At 33.5% G+C, this 6,760-nt stretch overlaps 1 long non-coding RNA gene across 3 annotated transcripts; it reads left to right on the forward strand.

Moving 5' to 3' along the window:
- The first annotated feature begins 921 nt into the window (after positions 1-921).
- LOC118451396 (uncharacterized) lies at positions 922-4,345 on the forward strand. 3 transcript variants are annotated; one of them, XR_014981812.1, is made up of 3 exons: positions 922-1,649; positions 1,928-2,825; positions 3,384-4,345. It is a non-coding gene; the product is annotated as an uncharacterized LOC118451396 (long non-coding RNA). The 3 variants fall into 3 exon arrangements; XR_004841086.2 differs by having other exon boundaries at positions 2,662-2,825; XR_004841085.2 differs by lacking the exon at positions 1,928-2,825.
- Positions 4,346-6,760: the final 2,415 nt, after the last annotated feature.

Genomic DNA, 6,760 nt, shown 5'->3' on the forward strand with positions numbered 1-6,760 from the left:
ATATATATATATAGGGGCAGCTTTTCTCTCTCTCGGAGCATTTCCTTTTTTTTTCAAATCCAAGCTAAAAGTCTTTTTAATCTTTCATGTCATAAACGAGTACCGGAAACTGAAAGAATGGCTGAGGATATTGGTCCAAGTTTTGTGTACATTCCTATGACGATGATTCTTTTGCAAATATTTGATTCCATACCAAGGAACGATATAAAATCGGATTTCCGTTGCGCGACAAATATATATATATATATATATATATATATATCTATATATATAGATATATATATATATATATATATATATATATATATATATATAAATATGTATAGGAGTGTTTTCGTTGTGTATCGAAAAGAAAATAATTGTATTTTCATTTAAATTATATTTTAACTGTTTTCAATTAAATTTAACTGTTTTCTTTTAAATTAGTTCCGAGATTAGATACAATATTAATACGTACTCGTACGTATGTATTAGCGTAAGATATAAGAAAAAGATTCTATACTTTAGTTATGATATAAAATGATGACACGTTACGAAGGTATGAACGAGCATGAATCTTTTCATGGTATAGGATCTCTTTGTGAATTATCTGGACATGGTGACAACCACAGGATGATAATCTAACTACGCGCTTCCGCAAACTGTTAACGTACATTTATAGTTCCCATGAATATGGAAATAGTGTATTATCGATCGCGGAAGGTGTTCGATGAGTCGTGAGACGAAAGTAATCAACTAGTATATATTCCTGGTGTTTCAAGGTTGTCGTTGTCGTTAAAAATAATAAAAGTAATATCGAAAAAAAGATAACAACTAAATTTTCTGTGAAAAATGAAATAAAAATAAAAGTAAAAAAGACAAAAAAAAAAATATATATATATATATATACATCAAAGGAATGAGAAAAAAGTTTAGCACGTTCGTCAGAGGTTAAAAACCATAGTAACACAGGAACAGTTTCTCTCTTACGTTTTGATCCACGTGTATCAACACACACACGGACACACACACATACATACATACATTGACATAGGTTAATGCCATCCGTACATTACACAGACGGCGTTTTGGATACTTTGCAAATGACGCGGAGTGTCATCTTCATGCGGGGAGAAAAGGACGCGGAGTATAAAAGCGTTCGCACGCGTACTTGCACGTTTCAAATGTAAGGGTGGAGAAAAAGAATGGAACGTGAAGATAGACAGAGATAGATAGATAGAACAAGAAAAAGAATAAAGAGAGAGAGAGAGAGAGAGAGAGAGAGAGAGGGAGGGAGGGAGATAAAGAAAGAGATAGAGAACACATCGGAGAGGAGACATTCTCCAAAAGTTCGCATAGAATTGCGTATGTGTTTGCACGACTCTTTGCTAAGTACGATCTCCCCTTCGTTTCTCCTCTTTTTCCATGTATAAGTATCACATTCGCTCTTAACACGTATACACATATACATAAACATACGTACGTGTGTATATACATGTATATATATATGGATGTATATATATGTGAACTAACGCGTAGACGGACGAACGCGACAAAAGCGACGCGTCAGACCCTCCGTCGAGGGATCGCTAATGCAGCGGTTGCACGATTTTATCTCTCGCATTCTTTAGCTAAAGGGCTGCTCCAGGGCTGCGTTGGGATCGATCTGGGTATGTAGATATATACATACATATATTCATACATACATATATACATACATACGTACATACATTATTTAACTTAGCTTTGTCCTATATATATATATATATATATATATATATATATATATATATATATAACTATAGGCGAATCTTTTTCTTTTGCTTTCTCTCTCCATCTTTCTATTTCTCTTTCTCATTCTCCTTTTCTAGTTTTCCTTCTGTTCTTCTTTTCATGTTTCTTTCTTTCTCTTTTTTTTCTTTTTTTTTTTTTTTTTTTTTTTTTTTAGAAAAGAATCCCTTCCTCCTTTCGAAATACCGGCTGCGCAAGGGTGTAGGATGTATTTAAGGACGTAGCTACCTACGTGGCACAATTTTCAAGCGACCTCACCCTTTCCTCTCTCTCTCTCTCTCTCTCTTTTAATCTCACTCTTTTCTGTCGTCTGATTCTTCTTCTTCTTCTTCTTCTTCTTCTTCTCTTTTTCTGTTTTTCTCGAACGAACACACGAACTTAAGCCGTGTTCGTCACAATAGCGATTCAGGATCGTCCTACGGTCTATTAAATAAGGCAAAGAAATTTCCAGACGAGGGGAGAACCATATTACTCCCTTTCTCTCTTTTCCTTCTCTCTCTCTCTCTCTCTCTCTCTCTCTCTCTCTCTTTTACCCTTTTACCCCGTTCTACAGCACGTTATGTGACATTGTTGGCGAGTTAAGCTTTAATCCTACCTAGTCTCATTCTAACTCAAGCCACCTTGCCACCATATCTGTATATCTTTTTGTCCAGCTTCGTTTTTTTTCCCCCTTGGTTTGTCCCTCTCACGATCCTCACTCTCTCTCTTTCTCTCTCTCTCTCTCTCTATATATATCTATCTATCTATCTATCTCTATCTCTTTCCTGATACCCATACACCCTTCTATACCTTCTATATCTTATCCTTCCCTTGTCCTTCATCCTTACAATCCTTTTCGTTCTTTTCTTCTACGATTGGAGAACTTTCCTTTTCAATTCATTCGATAAAAAGGAATAAAAGGTGAATGAAGACGGCGACGAAGACGACAACGACAATGACAACGACAACGGCATCGTTTGCTTTAACCTGGCACAAAATATCGGCTGGAATCTTATCGACTATTAGATCTCATCTGATTAGTATTAGGAATAATGGTTTAAAGGGATGTGTAATAGGTATGTAACACGAGGGAACCGTTTGGCTCACGTATATACCGTGTCTTCTATACTTAGATATTTAATTGTACTCAGTTAGACAGAGATAGATAGTTAGATATATAGATAAATAGATAGATAGATGGATAGATGGATGAATAGAGAGTTAGAGAGAGAGAGAGAGAGAGAGAAATTCTTTTTTTTTTTTTTTTATTCTCGTTACGTTATGACGTTGTCCATGAACATATTGTTGTTCCTTTATACTTACGTTTCTTACTTCAAAGGTTTAATATTTAATATCCTTCTTTACGTACGTATATATATATATATGTACATATGTACATACATTTTTATAGTCAATCTGTTTCTTCTTCTTTTCTTCTCTTTTATTCTTTTTCTTTTTCTCTCTTTTTTGTTTTGTTTTTTTTTTTGTTCTTTTTTTTTCTTTCTTTTTTTTTTAACTAACACGAAAAGTTATACTTATATAATCGCGTTGTAGTAACGTAAATTTTTGTTAGTTCACGCGTGAAAAAGTTATCTTCATTTAACGCATTATAATTTTCCATGATTTTCTTTCAGGCTTCTCTGTAAATGGACGAACGCATTTTGTTGAATCTTAAATAACTAAGGAGCTAAACAACGGTCGTTCTAAGCGTTATGTTCTAACGTGCAAAGAGAGAAGAACATCGTCCAAGGGCCGTCTGAAAAATTGTTAAAAATTTAAGTGCTTTAACGCATTAAGAAGGAGGCAAGGAAGGGAATGAAATGAGAGAGAGAGAGAGAGAGAGAGAAAGTAAGTATGTTCTTCTTAATTAGTTTCGAGAATAACTTTCGGCTCGTTCCCCTTTTTCGACCGTTGTCAATGATTTTAGACTGAAAAATGTAGATGTAAAGATATTTTTTGGATATGTGAATGTTTTCATATATGTATGCGTACATCGTTATACGATATATGTATAACGTGAATGTATAACGTGTGAATGACCGTAAAAAGGATGTTTTTTCTCTTTCTAATTTCTTTTTCCTTTTCTTTTTTTTTCTTTTTCTTTTTTTTCTCCTTTTTTTGATTACGTTAGATCTCACCATCCTCAAATTAGTTTTGGCTGGACGTTGATGAGTCAGACATATTAAACGTTAATAAAAGTCCATTGGTCATGTTAAAAGAATGTTGGATCGCATGGTAACTGACTATTACATATAACTATACGCTTTCTTATCGTATACGTATAAACATTTTTGAATTTGTACGTACGAATTAATAATTAAAAGAAGACAAAAAGAAAAAAAAAGAGGAAGAAGGAAGTAAAAAATGCAGAAGTACGAAGCATTGAATTTTATACGATAAAAAGGAATGCTGTATATATATATGTGTGTGTGTGTGTGTGTGTGTGTGTTTGTGTGTCGAATTATTATAGAAAGGAATTATTACAATTTAAAATATAAAAAAGTATTTTCATGAAAATATATGTCTATTATTATATAAAGTATAGAAATTTCCATTTGCACGGAGAATAATATTCCTAGCCTTCGGTAGGAATATTAATTGCACGTATTCGATCAATGATATAGAAATGCGCGTGCTTTCTCTCTCTCTCTCTCTCTCTCTCTTTCTATATATATATATATGTAATATGAGTTCTATGCAAAATTGGTGGAATTGTTAATTGAAATCGATTGCTTTGAGAAGGAGAAAGAAAAAAATGATAAAAGAAGAAAGAGAAATAAAACTAAATAAAAATGAATTCCTTAAGAGCACGCTTAAACTTATTGAAAATTCAAAAAATTCCGTTGAAGACCATTTGAAGGTTGCATTGTAAATGGGTATGAACATCGTACTTGTGAAGAACAAAATAAACTTTTAGAACTGGTTAAAAAGATAGAAAGAGATGGATAGATAGATAGATAGAGATAGAGAAAGAGAGAGAGAGAGACAGAGAGAGAGAAAGAGAGAGAGAGAAAGAAAGAAAGAAAGAAAGGAAGGAAGAAAGAAAGAAAGAAAAAGAATAGTTGCATAGTAGACACGCTTCTGCGAAGTGCATATTATCTCTGGACGCGAAAGGGGAGGACTTTGGGTGGTGCCCATGTAGTAGGGGCTTTGGTAAGAGGTTCTGAATAATGCATGAAGTGCGTTTCATTTTTCTATACCATAGGACGATACAAAGTTCTCTCGTCTCGGAGGACCCAAAACAAGCTACAATCTCCGGCAGTCGATGCTTTGTAATCCCGTCGACCACGCAGTTTTCTTTCTCTCTCTTTCTCTCTTCCTTTACTCTTACCTTGTTCCCTTTTCCATGATTTATGTTGTTGAATTCGGAACGAAATAGGAATGTGCGTTCGTGAGAGTAAAGGAACGTCCGAGTAAAGATACCATAGATGTATCTATCGATAGGTTTTAACTCCTGAAGGAACCTATAGACGCGTGGGTGTGTTATCTTGTAAAATCGAGCGAAGTAACTGTCTGAAAATTCTCGCGATTAGTATCAAAAATATCCTACGGGCGAAGGGTTTAAAGCCACCTGCCGAGCCATAGGTCTCTATCATGGTTGTTCATCGTCCCTCATGAAAGAGAACTACCTTTTTTTCTTTTTTCTTCCTACCTTCTTCTTCTTCTTCTTCTTCTTCTTCTTCTTTTTCTTTTTCTCGTCTTCGTTACTCTCATTGTTCTTTCTCTCTCTCTCTCTCTCTCTCTCTCTCTCTCTCTCTCTCTTTATCTATCTATTTATCTATCTATCTCTCTTGACGTTTTTAGGTATATTCACAAGATACGATACGAGAATAAAATCCTCTTTTGGAGACAACATCGCGAGGTATGAACTACTATTCTCGATCGTTTATAATAACACGCTCGCTCAGATAAATCCTTTCGAGTTGGTTGCATTTGGAAGAATATCCTTATTCCTCGGACTCTTTCCCAATCGAAATATTTCTCGATAGGTATACCTGGTATAGTCCCAAAACTACTTTTCCGTGCATACCTGCGTCGTCCACTGTATCTATCTATGTATGTATCTATCTATGTATGTACGTATGTATATATGTATGTATTTCGATCTAAGCTCTATCTATCTCTATGTGTTTATGTACATAAGTAAGTTATCTGCCATCGTAGATCCTATTTCTCGTAGAAATCGGCAATAATGTTGAATTTTTCGAGAAGACGTTTTCAAAACGATATTACGACGTATGTATGTACTTATGTATATATTTTGACATCGTAAAGAAGAACATTTTCTTTTCGTTATTTCATATAATAAATTCTTATTATTTCATATAAATTATATTAATGATATTACAATGCAATATAATGATATTATATAATTCTTTTGTAATTTTATATAATTAATACAGAAGAAAACAAAAGTTCATTTAATTTGTATATAACGTAAAGATAAATAACGTTAGATAGAACAATTATGCGTTTGGATTTAAAATTTATTCCAACTTTTAATTTTATTCAATTCATTTTTCTATTCAAGTAATTATATATATTATATATATAATCTTTTTTTTTTTTTATATATAATTCTTAATTTTAATTGATATTTAAGAAAATCAAAACAATAGTATATACATATACACACATATATATATAGAAAAATTATTCTAGAATAGTAGCTGCGTTACTACAAAAAAAAAAAAAGAAAAAAAAAGAAAATAAATAGAAAAAACAGAGAGAGAGAAAGAGAGAGAGAGAGAGAGAGAGAGAAAGGAAAAAAAGATAAGAAAGAGAGAAAGAGAGAAAGAAGAAGAAAAAAATTGGACGATCCTTTTTACTAACTAGAGGCCGAACGGAAATGGAAATCGAATGCAAAAATGCGCTCCCGCGCTCACTAATAACGTTCGCGGAAACAACTGGGAGATGCAGAAAGGTGGCTCTGGTTGTAGCTGTTAGAAAAAAAAGCGAATCTCTTTCGCGATTCCTCTCGTCCTAAAAGAATGCTGAATGCGGACGTAAC

Source organism: Vespa mandarinia, chromosome 2, assembly GCF_050613455.1.
Source record: "Vespa mandarinia isolate Hongniang chromosome 2, ASM5061345v1, whole genome shotgun sequence".
Classification (NCBI taxonomy): domain Eukaryota; kingdom Metazoa; phylum Arthropoda; class Insecta; order Hymenoptera; family Vespidae; genus Vespa; species Vespa mandarinia.